This window comes from Callithrix jacchus, chromosome 18 (genome assembly GCF_049354715.1).
Source record: "Callithrix jacchus isolate 240 chromosome 18, calJac240_pri, whole genome shotgun sequence".
Classification (NCBI taxonomy): Eukaryota; Metazoa; Chordata; class Mammalia; order Primates; family Cebidae; genus Callithrix; species Callithrix jacchus.
In genome coordinates, this window is record NC_133519.1 from 5,376,553 (window position 1) to 5,395,017 (window position 18,465).

General features: G+C 47.9%; 1 protein-coding gene and 1 long non-coding RNA gene across 4 annotated transcripts in view; both read left to right on the forward strand.

The window, feature by feature from the left end:
• The window catches only part of LOC128931288 (uncharacterized), a 685,153-nt gene that overhangs the window by 236,164 nt on the left and 430,524 nt on the right, over positions 1 to 18,465 (forward strand). The gene's annotated exons all lie outside the window — the stretch shown is intronic.
• The window catches only part of LOC128928084 (dynein axonemal heavy chain 5-like), a 62,027-nt gene continuing 52,287 nt past the window's right edge, over positions 8,726 to 18,465 (forward strand). For both annotated transcript variants that reach the window (XM_078355233.1, XM_078355234.1), the window contains exon 1: positions 8,726 to 9,262. The gene's annotated coding sequence lies outside the window, so the exon portion shown is untranslated. The remainder of the gene's footprint in view (positions 9,263 to 18,465) is intronic.

The window sequence follows — 18,465 nt, forward strand, 5'->3', positions numbered from 1 at the left end:
CCTCCACCTCCTGGGTTCAAGCAATTCTCCTGCCTCAGCCTCCTGAGTAGCTGGGATTCCAGGTGCCTGCCACCACACCTGGCTCATTTTGTATTTTTAGTAGAGATGTGGTTTCTCTGTGTTGGTCAGGCTGGTCTCAAACTCTCAACCTCAGGTGATCTACTTGCTTGGGCCTCCCAAAGTGCTGAAATTACAGGCATGAGCCACCACACCTGGCCTTCACTTTTATTTCTTTATTGATTTTAAAACTTTACATAGAGATGGAGTCCCACTGTATTGACCAGGCTGGTCTCAAATTCTTGGCCTCGAGTGATTTTCCTGCCTCAACCTCCCAAAGAGCTGGGATTACAGGCATGAGCCGTGGTACCAGGGCGGATTCTATATTTCACCTTGAGTCAGTTGGACTCACCTCTCTCCTATCTGGGTGCTTCCCACCCAGTCTCCTGCCCTTGCCTCCTGAGTGTTGATCATGTGCTGACATAACACTGGGATCTGAAAATGTAGAGCTGCCTGCCCATCCATGCACTGACACTGCCTCTGGCTCTCCCTGCTTCCTAGGTCTCTGTCCTAGTCTGACTTCTGTGCCTGCTGCACTTGCCTGCTCCTGGCCTCTGATTCTGCTTCTGCTTGTCCCACCAGTTTTGGTGTTTCCAGGAGTTTGACTTGGGGCTCTTTTCACAAGGCACCTATATCCTCTCCTGAGGTGTTGGCATTCCTCTCCATGACGCTACCTGTGACTCTCCTCTACAGTGAGAATGCTGTGGGGTTTCCTTTCCTATAGGTCTCTAAAGGCTGGAGAAATCTCCCTTGAGAATAGTGTGGCATTTAAAGGAAAAAATTCCTGAAAGCAATATATTCATCTTAGAAAGCTGACATAACACTGGGATCTGAAAATGTAGAGCAAAGGACATCTGACCTAGATTACAAAAACAATTCAGAGACTAATGTGAAGTCTCTGAGGTCACTTTCTACATTCTCTGAAGGAAAACTCAGAGTGTGAAATACTCCTGTGAACACCTGGATAACACCTGGAATGCCACAATGCCAGGCTTTACCAGGCACATCTCCCACTGGCCTGCTCTGGCAGCCCTCTTTTTAGGGTAAGACGCCTGTCTGAAGAGCAGAATCCTCATCAAGGGAGAAGAATCTTTGTTATGTATTTAATTTTTGATATAGGGTCTCGCCCCATCACCCAGACTGGAGTGCTGTGCAAATCACTGCTCACCGCAGACTCTACCTTCTGGGGTCAAGTAACCAGCCCACCTCAGCCTCCCAAAGTGTTGTGATTACAGGCATGAACTCAATGCCCTGGAGCTTCTAAAAGGTTCTTCTGCCTTGGCAGGGTGCAGTGGCTCATGTCTGTAAACCTAGCACTTTGGGAGACTGAAGTGGGAAAACTGCTTGAGCCCAGGAGTTTGACACCAGCCTGGGCAACATAGCAAGACCCCCATATCTACAAAAAATTTAAGTTAAAAAAAATGTAACCAAGGACCAGGCACAGTGGCTCACATCTGTAATTCCAGCATTTTGGGAGGCCAAGGCAGGCAAATCACTTGAGGCCAGGAGTTTGAGACCAACCTGGCCAACATGGCAAAATACCATTTCTATTAAAAATACAAAAATCAACCAGGCGTGGTGACGTACATCTGTAGTCTCAGCTACTTGGGAGGCTGAGGCACGAGAGTTGCTTGAACCCAGAAGGCAGAGGTTGCAGTGAGCCGAGATTGCACCACTGCACTCCAGCCTGGGAGACAGAGCAAGACCCCGTCTCAAAAAAAGAGGGAAAAAAAATTAGCCAGGCATAGTGGTACATGCTTGTAGTCCCAGCCAATCAGGAGGCTGAGGAGGGAAGAACACTTGAGCTAAGAGGTTGAGGCTGGAGGGAGCCATATATTGTGCCACTGCACTCCAGCCTGCATGACAGAGAAAAAAAAACCACAAAACAAAACAAATATACCTGTCTTGACCACCTCCACCACCCACACAGCGTGTAGGTGGCAAACATATGAGAGGCTAGAAAAACAAAATGGAAAACTTCACCATATGACTATGTAGTTTCACCAACAGTCTTGTCCCAAATCACTAAACTGGGTTTGTTTTCTTTCTTTATAGCTTAGCCAGTGAGGATGCTCTGTTTCAACCAGTTCTTGCCAACTGACTTTATTTTATTTTATTTTTTTATTTACTGTAGAGACGGGGTCTTGCTATGTTGCCCATGCTGGTCTGAAACTAGTGGGGTCAGCCTCCAAAAGTGCTGGAATTACAGGCGTGAGCCACCGCGCCTGGCCAGCAAACTGACTTTAAATCAGACTCCTTGGCTCAGAGTTTTTACCTAGGAATGAGATGGGAACCTCCACCACTGCCGAGGGGTTCGGAAGTTATTTTTGTCCTCACCCTAACCCGTTCCCAATCTTGGGCCAGCTCAGCTTTAATGGGTCTTGCCGCCTGCAGAGGGCGCTGAGGTAGAGGAGCAATGTTGCTCTTTAATTTTTCCCTCTCCAGGGCCAAGCTGAATTCCAGAGAGCCACATACAGTGGGGATTTTTGTTTTCTTTCTTCCATCCCCAGTCCGGGTGGCAGCAGAGCTCAAAGAGGAGTCTGTTCTGGGGAAAACACGGCGTCTGCCTCTCTCTTGAACCAGCCCTGATCAAATCCCAAGCAGCCGGTCCTTAGATAACACGGCTGAGAAACCTGAAACCAGCAGCTCTGCCTCTCAACAGCGCCCAGCCAGCATCACCGTCTGGAAACTGAGACGCGCTGCTGAGATGCCACAGTGAGTGTTAAGTGGCAAGGCCGGGGTTCCCGCAGCAGAGTTCATAGGCCTGGACCTATGAACTTAGACGAAGAAGGTTTTCAGGAAGTCTGTCTGGGGCTTGAGCAATTGAGCTCTTTTGAGGCACTCTGCACATGTACCCGGCTTTAGGACCATTGTTCCTCCCAAGCCAAGCCATGAGGTGGGTTAATACAGCCGTGCGCTCCACTTACCTGGGCTGCGGCGCTCCCCCGCCGTGGATTCAATCGTGTTTGAGGCAAGGGGAGAAGAACATCCACGCCTCTTTTCTGTTTTCTTAGGGGAAGCATCCTTAAGAGAGTGGTCTTTCACGTTGACAGAGCCTCGTATGAATGGGGAGTAAGGACATTCTCGATTACTACAGAGTATTTACTGAATGGCTTCTGGGCCAGAGCCTGTAAAAGGAGTACAGATTATCAAATGTAGAAAAGGTGTGGTCACTGAAAAGCCCTGTGAGGGGCTGGAGAAACTGTGAAGTCAGGAGTGAGGCGTGCATATGAGTTTCTTTCTTCTGGAGGAAAGAATTGTGGTAGGAAATCCAGCTTCACTGAGAGTCCTAGGGACCTATGCCTTGTTCTGAAAATGCTGACACACACATCTGTGTGTGCTCAGACACACGTATGTGTGTTGCTCAAAGTTGTAGGGAGGGACCAAGCCTGTGGGATGTGTCCTTGGGAGAAGAGAAGGAAGCACTAAGACTTCACTCAGAGGGATGGCACTACCCTAGCACTTTGGGGAGCCACACAGCTTCCATGCATTAATCATATGCCATGACTTGGGAGTGGGGAAGAAGCTACTCAGAGCTGTGGGTCATCATGCCTTACCTTCGGCTACAAATCTCCTCAATAGTACCTGTAGCAGAAGACTACAGAGTGCAGACAGGAGACTGCCTTTCTAGAGAAGGGTGAGAGAATGTCTTTCTAGTGGAGTTTGGTGGTCAGAGAGAGAGGAGGTAGAGCTTTGGGGAGGCTCCTGTCTCAGCACCAGCTAATGAGCAACCAAGAGCGCTGTTCACACTATGTCCTTCTGGGTGTGTCAGCAACAAAGAAAACCTTAGTGGTTGGAAGGAATTGATATTGCTCAGTTGAAAAGCCTGAAGAAGACAAAGATAATTTTTTTGACCGGACAATTGTCTCTTGACTTGCTGGGGAATCCTTCTCCCTGAGGGAGGAAGGCAGAAAGAGACATCAGAACAATTTGGAGGCATTCATAATGCAGATTGAAGAGGAAGCAAGGCCCAGCCATAGATGCCAAACTTAGAACTTCAAAGCACATAGTTCTGGTTTGGGTCGCCCCTCACGGTTTGCTGAGGATGATATTAACAAATCACTTGCTTGGGAGTGAGATGAAGTCAGAGGTTCTCAGTGTGTGAATTGCCTGGGATTTTCCCCAGAAAATAAGCTTTATTTTGACCCTCAGCATAACCTCTCTGCCCTCTCTTCATCTTTTCTTTGACTCCCCTCATCTGATTCCTTTGACTTTTTACCATGCAATCTTGAACATGTTCTTCTATAGAGAGGCTTCTATAGCAATATTCATCTGTTTCCCAGGCTAGTTTGCAAAATTACTTAGGACCACAGATGGAGAAACTGAGGCTTGAGATTTTGCCAGAGCTCATACCATTCTTTCCATTGACCAAACGGAAGAGCCCAACTGTTTGGAAAAGCAAGAGAAGTGGCCAATAAGAAGCATTCAGTGTGGGCTTCCATCCTCTTCTGGGATTGGCCTCCATAGCAGCAAACCGTACAGAAAGATTTGTAAAAGATGGACTCATGGAAGGAGGGCTAGGAAAAAGGGTCTCTTCTATAAAGAGCAGGGCAGGCAGCCTCGGTGAGGGTGGGAAGGGGGAAGTTGAGAAGAATAATCATGTGGCTGAATGAGTTATGGATGTGCTGAAGGTGAGCTCAGAGTTTCCGGGGTGAATATACTTCTGCAGGGGAACTTCCAGGGGCGTAGCATGTGCAAAGGGAAAAAAGCCCTGGATCTGAAGTTAGAAAGCCTGAGTCTGAGCCCTAAGAGACTGGTCACGTACATTACATGACCTTGAGCGAGTTATTTAACATCTCTGAGCCTATTTCTTTATCTGGAAAATGGAATCAGTGAAACGAGTTTCCAGGATACGTGATTTGCATGAGTTGAAAGAGATGAAACAAATAAATGCTTGCCAGGATGGCCCTGGCAGTTGGGGAGCACGTATTCGTGCCTATCTCCAGCACAGTTCTTTTTTTTTTTTTTTTAAGGCGGGGTTTCACCATGTTGGTCAGCCTGGTCTTAAACTCCCGACCTCAGGTGATCTGCCCACCTTGGCCTCCAAAGTGCTTGGATTACAGGCATGAGCCACCACGCCTGGCCTCAGCATCGTTCTTTTATCTCTTAAAAATTGCCTCAAAGTAATGGAACACAGTCTGCCCAACACATGCACAGGTATATATAGGCAGGGATAAGATACATAGAGATAGAGATAGATAAGGTATGAATATGGATGCAGATATGGAAGATCAGGCTGGAGAAGGAGGAATTCTCTGGGTACAATGGAAAGAGGACCAGCAGGCTAAACATCTGGTTCCGGTTCTGATTCTATCATTTATTGGTCATGTGAAGAAACTGAGGCTTGCAAAGCTTATCTGTAAACAGCAAAGGCTACCTCCCCATCTGTTCTCATATGGTTGTGAGAAATAAAACACATGTAATATAGATGTAAAAATGCTCTGTAAGCTCAAAGGTGCTACCTGGTAATGTAGGTATCAGGTTTTAGGAAAAAGGATGGGTGGCACAGGGGGCACTGGAGTTACTGAGTATATTTCGACATCCCTGTAGAGTAGAATCAGACTTGCTCTGCATACATGCCACCATACATATAGTTCACTAAACACCCTTCCCTTCTGAATTCTCCACAAATGAGAAATTTCTGGTCCCTATGCTAAGCTTGACACATTTTAGAAAACTTTAGTCAACCTCTCTTATAGCCTCTGTAATTTGGGAGAAGAACATTTATGGTTTGACCTGCCCTCCCTGTGATATTCTTGCCAAGCAAAGACCAGGCCCTTCTACCATTATTGCAGGTGTATGCAATACACCTTCTACCATTATTTTTCCTTTTGGGTACAATTTTTACAATGTGACCCTGGGCCATTCTGGGTCAGGTGCTGCAGCTGAAATGGGAGGGTGAAAGGACAGTGAAAACCATAAAAAGAACTGGTGAGTATCCGGGTAAATTCACACAATGGACATTGGTGACAATATATTATTCTACTAAAATTTGCCACCATGATGCCTCAATCCATATACTTAGTTCTGGAGCTCAGCTAATTGGGAAATTCGGGCCTCAAAATTCAGATCTTCCCCTGTTGTAACATCACTAGGAGTCAAAAACGGATGTGGAGCAAGCAGGGTCTGAATGTGAGGGATATCTCAGTTCTAAGGTGTCACCCACAGCAGAGAAGGGAAGAGAAGAGGGAGAGAGGAGAGCCACATTAATTTCCTGGCCTCTTTTCTCTTCGACAGCTGGGATCCTTTCACCATAAGCCAGAAAAGTTACAATCTACTCAAGTTATAAAAACAAAATAGAAATAAGAGGAGGACAAAAAATCAAGAGGTACAAGGTGATCTCCTTCCTCTTCTAAATTCCTCTGGAATTCATGTTTGGACCAGAAATTTGGCCTTTAAAGTGTCAGATTTCTTTTCCTGTCGACTATCTTTTTTCCTCAACTAAACAGCATGCTCCCTGTTTTAAATCTCTCCCAGTTCCTACATAATAGATGCTTCAAGCATTTGGTTGACTGAAGTGAATGCATGAGTTTTCTCAGTCTGAGGAGAGAACTGTGGCAAGGCTGCCACCTGTTTCCATGACAAAGTGCTAAAATGACTCAGCCTAACACCCAGTTGGGTTGCCCTCAATGAGAGAGGGACTCTATTTACAGGGGCCCCGGTCATTTCCCACATGACTCAGCTGAGCTTGCACAGGCTGTGCACATGCTGGCTGCCCCTATCTTGGACTTGTGGAAACAAAGAAGAACATGAGAAGTGCAGGAATCTGTGGCTTTGGAACTTCAGAGACCTTTTCCAGGGCCTGCAATTAGAGAATTGTCCTTTGGATCCACCCTTTGCTCAAGAACTACAGTGAAAGTTCTGGGAGATGTTTGCTCAAAGTGCTACTGTCATCCTCAAACCTTCCTAAGTGCTAAATGGACATTGTGGCACCCACTGGAAATCCAGCTCCCATTTTTGAAGCCTTATAGTGAGGTTAGGAAAACAAGACTCACACACTCCAAGTGAGTTCCAACATATCAGATGGTGAGACAGATGGCAAGTTCTACTAAAGCTCCAAGAAGGAAGGAGGTGCTTAGGACTTGGCTGGCCCAAGAAAGCTTTATAGAATCTGAAATGGACCTTGGAGAAAGGGTACAAGTTGACCAACTAGAAAAGAGAATGTGTTGGAGAGCAGTGAATAAACTCATTTTAGCTGGAGCAGGTTTCACGTGGTCACCTAAAGTTGGAGAAGGTTCTGGAAGGCCTTGAATTCTGGGTTTACAGTGTGCATCTTAATCAATAAGCATTGGAAGCCATTAAATATTTTTGAGCAGGTGTGTAGGTACATATGAGGTTTTTGTTTGTTTGTTTTGAGACAAGGTCTCACTCTGTCACCCAGCCTGGAGTGCAGTGACATGATCATGGCTCACTACAGCCTCACACTCCTCCTGCCTCAGCCTCCTGATAGGACTACAGGTGCGTGTCACCAAGCCTGGCTTTTTATGAAGGCCATCTGGTGGCAGTGGAGAGGATGAGATGGGAAGCTTGGAGGTGGGAGGCCGATTAGGAAAAGTCCTGCAGAGATATACAATGTCCAACTGCGGTGAGAACAGAGAAAAGGGAAACGTGACTCTCAATTCTGTGAGAACTTGTCTTGGAACAGTACTTGTGTGATATTAATTTGCTTGAAAAATGCCCAGGAACACTTTGACCCCTTCACTTTTCCCATGGTCTCCTGACCATTTTTCCCAGAAGAGAGAACGGTGGAAAAGAAAACTGCAATGTAACCTGCTGAATGACCTTGGGCAGTTCATTCTGCCCTTGATACTTTAATTATCTCATTTAAATCAGATAAGAATGCTTTACCTGCCTCAAGGCAGAGGAGCGGAATATTGTGGGTTTTCTTGGTTTGTTTTGTTTTGTTTTTGAGATGGGGTCTCACTCTGTTGCCCATGCTGGAGTGCAGTGCCGCAATCATGGCTCATTGCAGCCTTGACCTCCTGGGATCAAGGGATCCTCCCGCCTCGGCATCCCGAAGTGCTGGGACTGTAGACGTGAGCCACCGTGCCTGGCTTATCTTGGTGATCTTTTCAACTCTAAGAGTGAGCTCCTTTCTTTTCTTTCTAAAGTTCATTTTTTGAACCCCCCAAACAGATACTCTCTTCAAACAGCCATTCCTGACCAGTCTGGGAAAACTGCTTGCTGGGGGTCACCGTGGGTGCCTCTCGGAGATGTGGTTCAGGCTGGGGAGAAAGGTCTTCAAATCTCCAGTGGGCGACGAAGCTACGTCGGAGTTAAGTGTCCAGTGATATCTCCCGACGAATATCACGTCTACTCTGGGTAGGGTCATTGCTGTAGGCGACGAAAGGCTCTGAGGCTGAAGCCTTGGGCACCCCCATACCAGCCTCTACTTCGCTTCTGCTTAAAGCCACACCGTCAGGCGCCTGGGCGGTGACTCGGTTTCCCTCGGTCGCCCAGAGTCCGGATCATCACTCACCCGCTCGTCACCCCACCCGTGCCCGGTCGGCAGAGGCACCAGGTCTCTGGCCCCACCTCTCGCTTTGCTAGGGAAGCCAGAACAGCCTCTTCTTGTCCCCGGCTTCTCCGGGGCGGAGCCCACCTGTGCCGGGGCGGGGCCGGGGCCGGGCCAGGTGCGGCGAACCGGAGCGGCCCGAGCCGGGAGCCCAGTCCCGGACTGGCGGAGGCGGGCGGCCGTGCGCCGGGGAAGCCTCCTTCTGGGCAGCGAGAGAGGGCGGCGGCGAGCCTGCGACGGGAGAGGCGAGGCGAGGAGAGCCCGGCGCGGAGCACGCGCGCGGAGGAGAAGCCGGGCTCCACTCCCGGAGAGAAGGGCGGGGTGCCCGCGCAGCCCGGGGACCCCTCGCGCCCGGAGCATGAGCCCGCGCCCTGCCGGAGAGCGGCCGGGGGAGGCGGCCACGGTGGAGCCCTGAGACGCTGGGCCGGGACGCGGGGCGCCCGGGGAGCGGGGCCCGGCCAGGGGGCGGCGGCTCCGGGGGTTGCAGCCCGCGCCGGCGGCGGCCGCCTGGGCGCAGCGCCGTGGGGAGCCCCCGGGCCGCGCGGCTCCTTCTCCTCCTACGCCCGGTGAAGCTGCTGCAGAGGCGCTTCCGGCTGCTGCTGGCGCTCGCCTTGGTGTCCGCGGGGCTCTGGACTCTGTATCTGGAACTGGTGGCGTCGGCCCAGGTCGGCGGGAGTCCCCTGAATCGGAGTAAGTAGCGCCGAGGGGAGGCGAAGGGCGTGGGGGTGGGCAGCGGCGGCTCCTGCGTTGGGGGGACCCGCCTCTCATCCCATCCTCAGACCCGATTTCCCACCCGTTTCTCCCTCAGGTGCCTGGCGTCGCCCCGCGCGTACTCGGGGAGAGCGGCGGGCGGGGGAAGCTGCGGGGCCGAGCGCAGAATTCCCGAGCCCGGGCCTGCCCGCTGGCCGTGTGGGGCCGGGGCATCCCGGGGGTGCTCCTCGCTTCTCCCCTCGGAGAGCGAGCGACCTGGAGAGAGGCTCCTCGCCCGCCCCGCCGAGACGCTGGCAGAGACTCGGCCCCTCCTGCCGTGCCCGGCTTGTGGCTCCCGCGGTGGAAGTTCGCAGGGTCCACGCGCTAGCTGGGGATTCGTGTGCGGGATGCTCTCGGCTGTCCATGCCCAGGCACGCGCTCCAGTCCGTGCGGCGCAAACTGCCCACCGCCTTCTGTTTGGCTCACTCCGTTTCCTCTCCTGCGGCGTCTTGTGGGGGGTTCTTTTTCAGGATACCTCGGAGAGTCCCCTCTCCTTCCCGCTTCACTACTCTCCCAGCGCAGGCAGTCCTCTTCCTCTGAATCTCCCACCTCCCCGCTGCGCCCTGCCTTGCCTGTTTTGGCCGCCCCTTCTGCTAGTTATCTGAAGCCTGAGCAATCTCCCAAACTCTCCAGTTTAAGGAGATGGATGGAAAGCACGGTGGAGTGGGCAGCGGGTAGATTCCTACTTCTGTTTTTAACTTAGCCAAAGCCACTTAGTAATTCCATGCCTCAGTTTCCTCTGAGGACAGCAGGAGAGCATGGTCTCTGCCTTTTTACATAAATAGGTATGGCGGTGCCAGATGGTTTTCAACGTACTGCGGATGGGAGTAACAAAGTAAAACTGACAGTGTGAGGGGCTGTAAAAGACCCTGCAATCGCTGGGAAAAGGACTGGAGAAACTCTCATTACTGCCAGGTGCCCAACGCAAGACTGAGGGGCCGAGGTTCAAGGTTCTGGCACATGGCCTCCCATGCCTTCACTTCCCTCCCGCTTTGGGGAAACTCAGACAGAGTGACTGAGCAAGTTGCTGAGAAGACACTCTGACCTATAGTCCTGTCAGCTCCTCTATCCAGAGTTGGGTGTGGTGCTGTGCCTTCTCTTGTGGCCCAAGAGAGGGAATTATTAGGGACCGTCGTTGAGCTGCTTCGGGTTGGAAATGTATATTTATGGCCTAACCTTTCTGTGGTGATGGAAATAATTCTGGCTGTGAGTTAGAGGAGACTGGCTGTGCCACTAACTAGCTGGGGAATCAAGGGGAAAAGGACAGCTTCTCAGGTGAAAATGATTTGTCTAGATGATCTCCAAGTTGTCTTTCAGTCTGGATACTAAGACTGGACTGCACATGAGCATTTCCAGGGCTGGAGAGCTCAGCACATCACTAGGAAGGCTGAGTCCACCCCAGTGCCACAGCTGGACGCAGAAGAGCCCTTGCCTCTGATGACCAAAATCTGCCTGCCCATAGTGAATTCTTCCCTCCTCTGGGCCTTGTTCTTCCTTCTGAAAGACAGTGAATCTGTTCTCCCCTGTACCGCCACTCAGCCCCAAATGGATGAGCTCCTTTGGAGGGTGTGCGGGTGGGGGCCTGGGAGGTGACACCTCTTCCCAATGTAGCCATCATTTTGGCTACATTGTCTTTTTGTCCTGGGCTGTCCCCTGATATTCTACTCTCGATTTCCCTATTGAATGAGATTTAGACAGGAGCTGTGGTTTCTGGCTTCTTGTCTCCCATCCTTTTTTGTTGTGATGAAGCCGATATCTTGCATCGGAGTTCCCTCTTTTCCTGTAGGTTTCACTCTAGCTCAGAGCTATTCCTCTGGAGGGAGAGCCAGGGGGGAGGCATTAGGAAAGGAGAGGTGGAAAGGGGTTGCTAGCATTCCCTCCTCCACACCCTTGCATGTCAACCAGGGTAGTAAAACTGCACCTCCCAGGCCTGTATCCCTGGCCTCAACCACAGCAACCAGAACCAGCTTGTTGGCTCTGCTTTCCAGCAAGCCACCCCGCCTCCCCTCTCCAGCAATCCCTGCCAACTCCCTCCACCACCCACAGCTCCCTGTCATCTGTAAGGCCAGCCTCCGTTACCAGGAACCTTTCATTTGCCTGTCCCTGTGCTGGATCTGGTGCTGGAAGAAGAGTGTGGAGAGATGGCAGTCACAAACTCCAGGGTTACCAGTAATGACAGGGGCACATGCTTCCTTCTTTATCTTCATGAAATAACCCGGTAGTTTAAGATGTGGATGATGTACAGTTTGGGCTCCACATGTAGGAGGAGATATAACCACAGCTGGAGTGGCTTCAGAGAAAAACAACCAAAATCCTTAACAAATAGAAAATGGACAAAAGAATTGAGACTGTTCACTCATTCATTCACACAAATATTGACTTAGCGTCTACTGGAGCCAGACCTTGTGTGGGGCCAGGTAGGTGTGATGACCAGGATGGGGTTTCTAGCATCTACAGCTTTATCTAGGAGGAGAGCTAAGGTGCCTACATCAAAATGGTTGTAATATAAAAGTCATTAAGTTTTGCAAACATAGGACCTATATGTTTCTGTGACACCTCTTGAAATGGGGAACAGCTCTCCCAACTAATATTTCATGGAAATGGTGACATTTTGGGAGATTTTGAAGAGTTGGTAAGATTTTGGTGGATACAGAAAGGCTATTCCAGACAGAAGTAACGTCACAAAGACTGAGAGTCTGGGAAAGTTTGTATTTGAGAATACTGAACAGCTGAGTTTGGTGAAGCAGAGTATAAGGAGAATAGAGGATGATGTTATGCGTGGAAGACAGTAAAAACCTTGAAGAGTGGCGTTTATTCAGTAGCTAGCAGAAAGCAGTTGAACGTTTTACAATAGGGTAGCATTGTAGAATGGGACAAGTGGAGGGTAACAATACTTTTGGTATGGCATGGTGGTTCTGGAACAGGGTCCTGATGAGTCCCCTTGTTGAGGCCAACCATAACCCTTTAGCTGCTGGGTCATGAAGCTGTCCTAGGGAGGGGGTCCAGGTGGCAGTGGGACACTCAGAGGGCCTAGGGCAGTCACTGTACTAACACACGCGTAAGGATTTCAGTGTTTTAATAAGTGACGTGGCTATCCTGAGATATGTACTGGCTGAAAAACAGCCCTGGGAACAAACTGTTATTGGAAGTTAACGATTCTCAGATCAGGCAGGTTTTAACAAGTTAGATACCCATTTGTTCAGATTGGATCAGCTAAGATTCTATCTGAAGACAGAGTTCTGGACTAAAACCGTTTCTAGAGGCCAGGGGCAGTGGGTCACACCTGTAATTCCAGCACTGTGGGAGGCTGAGGAGGGCGGATCATTTGAGGTCAGGAATTTAAAACCAGCCTGGTCAACATGGCAAAACCCCATCTCTACTAAAAAAAAACAAAACAAAAAACCAGCTACTAGGGATGCTGAGGCCGGAGAATCGCTTGAACTCGGGAGGCAGAGGTTGCAGTGAGCCAAGCCAAGATTGCACCACTGCATTCCAGCCTGGGTGACAGAGCAAGACTCCACCTTAAAAAAAAAAAAAAAAGATGGTTTCTAGAGATGAAACATCTCAGAGCCAGTAGATGACTTTTGGGCACAAATCCAGGACAGAAGGAAGGCATACGCTGGCCTCTTTTAGATCTCCCAAAGCTGGGTCTGGCATGTCCCCATTTAAGTGCCAGGATTATGTGCTGGATCCCAAAGTATTCTGAGGCTCAGAAAGCCATTGACTTTCACTGCCTTCCTCTATCTGTACCACGTCTCCCTGGTTGGCCTTAGTGACTTCTGGCTGACTTGAGTGGGCTGAGGGAGGCGCATCCACAGTGTGAAGCAGTCACTGCAGCCCGGACCACCACAGCCATTCTGATTTGGAAAGGATACAAACCCTCCAGTAACAGAGGTAACACAGGGCAGAGCAGTAATCTGAGATGCAGGCAGGGAAAGAGGGAGAAGCGAATGAGACAGATGTGTGGGCAGAGGAGGGATAGTGTGGCATGGAGTTGAACCCCAGCACAGCAGCAAGCACAACTGCCTCGTGTGCTCCCACGGGCAGGGACTGTTTCATGCAGCTCTGGCTGGGCTGCCTCTCTGTCCCAGGGAACCTCTAGCTTCCTTTCACGTGTCCTGTTTACCTCTCTTTATGCTGACATTCAGGTCATCAGGCTACTGTGTGTGCCTTCAAATTAACATTCAATTCTGGGCACATACTAGGTGCTCAGATAAGTACCTTCTGGATATGAATGTGTCAGCTCTGAATTTCCAAGCACCTGATATTTTCCACATGCAGATACTGTGTTTATCAGGGACTGACCTAAGAATAAAACCTAGAAGTTCTTGTTCCTTGTACCATAATACACATACACAACAATAGCCTGTGAATACAAATGCAAAAGATAAATGATAAGACTTTTATTTAATCGTGTGCTTTCTTTGGTCATTGCCTATACAAGGAATGCAGTTTTTGACAATAGGCGACCTTACCCATATTTAGAATCTCTCCTTTCCGTGGTCTCTCAGTCCCTGTGCTGATGTGGCCAGCAGAACCTCAGCAACACATCTGCCATCTTTACCCTGCCTACTACCCAGGAACCCTCAATCTCAGCTGAGATTCCCCTGCTTGGTGGTTCTGGGGCTGCCTGCCACTCCCTGTCCTGGGAGTTGTTCAGACACTGTGCATGGTTATAACTGCTTTGTAGCACAAGGTTTTCTGAAAGCACTTCTGGGCTGGTTTCAGGAGAGGTTGGTAAGTACACGGCAGTAATTTTCCAGGCCATGGAGCCTGGTCTAGCCCTCTAGTACTGAGCTGTATGGAGCAGAGTGGAGCAGCGGACATAGCAGAGTTTGCTTTGGAAGGAGTCCTAGAGGCTGTTCTTGGAGTTGGCCACTCACTGTCTAGTTCTCCTCTACAGTGTTCCACCAGTCTCAAAACTAAGCTTTTATTTTCCATAAGCGCCTTTCTTTATATGTAAAGATTATGTGGTCTCAACTAGGCGAACAAGTTTTCAATCCTTTGACCTTGTGATTCATATAATTAATAGATTTATATATTAGCCAATATACAAAAATGCAAGTGGAAGAGGTAAGAATAGTTGTATGGTGGCTCTAAAGGGCACTGGGCTGCATGTGTTACATATTCTTAACAAAGCGTGACAGATCTTTCAATTTTTACAGACTCATGTTAACAAGTGGTACTTTGAATGTTAGAAATATCCATTGGATAAGCAAAAATGAATATTCTTTGTATTCTTGTGATACTTTAGTGTATGATTTTATTTATTTATTTATTTATTTATTTATTTATTTTTTGGAGATAGAGTCTCACTCTGTCACCAGGCTAGAGTGCAATGGCATGATCTCAGCTCACAGCAACCTCTCCACCTCCCAGGTTTACCTGAGTAGCTGGGAGTACAGGTGCTAGAGATGCGGTTTCACCATGTTGTGCAGGATGGTCTTCAACTCTTGATCTGCCTGCCTTGGCTTCCCAAAGTGCTGGGAATACAGGTGTGAGCCATGGTGCCTGGCCTAGTATATAATTTATTTTTATGTTCAGTATGTTCTTTATTTTGTAACTACAAAAGGCCTGATACTGACCAACTTTTTAAGAAGATAAACATGCAAATCGTTCCTGTGGTCCCTCTTTTTATTCAAGTATATGTACAGAAAGCTTGATGAGCAGTTTTCACAAACTGAAAATACCTGTGTTATGAGCACCATGATGAAGAAGCAGAATATTACCAGCATCCCAGTGCCCCCACAGGGGGCTATCAATCACTACCATCAGCATAGATTAATTTAGCATATTTTAATATTTTATATAAATGGAATAATAGATTGTGCTTTTTTATTAAACATTTTTAAAAATTAAATTATTTTTTGAGACTGGTCTTACTCTATCTCTCAAGCTGGAGTGCAATGATGTGATCTTAGCTTATTGTACCCTTGAATTCCTGGGCTCAATTATAGGAGTGAGCCACTGTGCTCACTCTCATTTTAAAATGATATTATTTATGATTATAAAAATGATGCATCTGGGTGTGGCGGCTCATGCCTGTAATCCCAGCACTTTGGGAGGCTGAGGTGGGCAGATCACTTGAGGTCAGGAGTTTAAGACCAGCAACCTGGCCAACATGATAAAACCTCATCTCTACTAAAACTACAAAAATTAGCTGAGTATGATGGTGTGCACCTGTTGTCCCAGCTACTCAGGAGGCTGACACACAAGAATCACTTGAACCTGGGAGGCTAAGGTTGCAGTGAGCCAAGATTCCACCACTGCACTCCAGCCTGGGTGACAGAAGGAGACTCTGTCTCAAAAAAATAAATAAATAAAATAAAATAAGGATAAAAATAATGCATGCTTGGGCCAGGCGCGGTGGCTCACGCCTATAATCTCAGCACATTGGGAGGCTGAGGCAGGCGGAACTCGAGGTCAGGAGATCGAGACCATCCTGGCCAACATGGTGAAACCTCATCTCTACTAAAATACAAAAAATTAGCTGGGCGTGGTGGCACTTGCCTGTAGTCCCAGCTCTTCAGGAGGCTGAGGCAGGGGAATCACTTGAACCCGGGAGAGGCGGTTGCACTGAGCCAAGATCACGCCACTGCACTCCAGCTTGGCGACAGAGCAAGAATCGATCTCAAAAAAAAAAAAATGTGTGCTTATTATACTAGATAACAGCTGTGTATCTGGACCACATTAACTCCAGTGAAAGTACTTTTTTGCCTTTAGGCACCCCAGCATCACTAATAAAATAACCTAAGTCCAAGGAAGACCAGGGGCCTAAAAGCTATAGGATACACAGCCTCTGAAATTCCCCAGTAGCTCTCTGCCAGGGAGGAATTGAGAACTGCTGCTCATCCATATGTGAGAACTCTCTAAACATGTTTCTTCTGGTCTTGATCTTGGAAATAGCTGTGCTTTTCTTGAGCTGTTTGTTTTAATTTTTATTGGTCATATAAGTTGCATAATCACTCTGATTTCTCTCTTTGTGTTGGTTACTAGAAAGCTTTCAGATTCAGTTTTTTCCTCACCTGGTGAAAAGTGTAAAGGATTTTATGATCTGTATTTTTCTACTAATTTTATGCCTGTGCCTTTATCTCCCCAGCCCCACAACCAACTATTTCCAGTTTATGTCATCTTATATTCTAAGCTACTTTAATTTTTATAAGTTACTTTATTTTTTCCTGGACCAAATCAAGGCATATAATAAATCAACAAGATCACTATGTTATGCATACAAGCATGAAGAAGTGAGCCCCTAAAATGCCACCACTCTGACCTAGACATTGTTGCAAAAATAAAGTACAATAAGCAGTGATAACAAGAGGTTGGATTCCAGGATGCCATAGACAAAAAGTCTGGATTTAAAAACTTAAAAAGCCAAAATAGTATCGTCCTGACCTTTTTGGAGGTCTTTATTTAGGTACTAAAAAGTTGAATCACATCCACAAATTATTACCTCTTTCCATAGCAGAAGACTATCAAAAGCTTGGAATTTACTGACAGATGTTGGGGCCTGTGCCACTTTTGTTGAAAATCATGACCCCATACAAGGCAAATTCAATAAAATTTGGGGCATCCCTGACACTACCAAGAGAACAATTGAGAGACTGACCAGGAAGGCCAGAAACCTGGTTTGCTGTGTGGGCACCGTCCCTGCAAAGGTCTGGGAGGAAGCTCCTCACACCAGCAAGGAAACCTCAATGTGAAGATCTGTAGCCACTGCCAGCCTGTTGCTTTTGGATGCATAAAGTCACAAACTAATTTAGAGAACCAGCCCCTAGCCCCTCTACTAGCAGCTGAGAATCCCTGCTTAGGGAATACATTTTATCCATCTCTTCCACCCATTTCTTCTTTGAAATTGTGTTCTTGTGGTGCCTAGCAGAGGCTATGCGTGTGTCCCACTCTGCACAGCTAAAATTCTGCTTTGTGGCCACACTACCCAGGAAGAGGGCCTACAAATGGGAAGAGAATAGAGAGAGGTGGGAGTGGAAATAAAGAAATGACATTTCACGTCGACCAAGGATTTTATTTATAAATGCTCAAGAAATTGATTGTTGTGTATTTTGCAGTTTCTATTTATTTTGCAAACCCTGAATGGCTACAGAAGCAATTCATTCTAAACTTAAAGCAAAATGTTTATGGAACATTTACTTTTTTGTGGCAGACTGAGTGGACTGAAAAGCATTGATAATTCCTGGAAAAAATTGTGGAGTTTGAAGACAGGCAAAGTTCAAGTTCAAGCTCTATTACTCACCAATTGTGGGACTTTGTAGAAGGCATTTATTCCTTTCTAAGTCTCAGGGGTCTTGTCTGGGTAGTGGGGCTATAATGCAGTTCCTGTAGAGCTTTTCTTGTGACTAAATGAGATTTAGTGAGCCTAGAACATATTAGGAGCTCAATGTATGTTGGTTCCCATCTCTTCCCTCTCAGTCTGATAGGAGTTAGAGAATGGCTGGGCGGGAGGAGCAAACAGACACATTCCTCAACTGGCCCATTTGCCAGTGCCTCTTCAACTTCTCAGCCCATGACATAGTTGTGTCCAGTCCCCCAGTGGTCACTATGCCATTCGTGTCCAGCACCTGCCACCAAATACACATTCTTCAATCACTTTTTCCCTCCGTGATGTTCAGCAGTGCCTGTATCTTTCCATCCCTGGCAAAGATTTATATTAGGGGAGGGGGCCAGGCTAAGAGTCAAGGATTTTGCTGAGAATGAGAGCTATGTGGGGGGCTGTACCAAGGCACAGAAGCACAGCAATTGGGAAGTGATAGCCTCTTACTCTGCTGCATGCCCCTGAGTACATGCTGAGATTTCTGAGACTGGAAGACAGGAACACGTGGCAGTTATCTCATTTATGTAAAAAAATATTTTTTAGAGATGGGATCTCACTATGTTGCCCAGGCTGGTCCTGAACTCCTAGGCTCAAGCAATCCTCCCTCCTTAGCCTCCCAAAGTGCTGGGATTACAGGCATGAGCCACTATGTCCATCCAGTTTTCTCTTTGTACATCCTAGCTTTGTAACTGATTTTCCTGGTTTCCTGATTGCAGGAAATCAGTTTATCTGAAACTAATTTTCTGTCCTTTTGAGGGCTTCAGTTCTGTAATCTTTGGAGTGAGATGCTTCTTTGCAGGAGTAGATTTGGAAC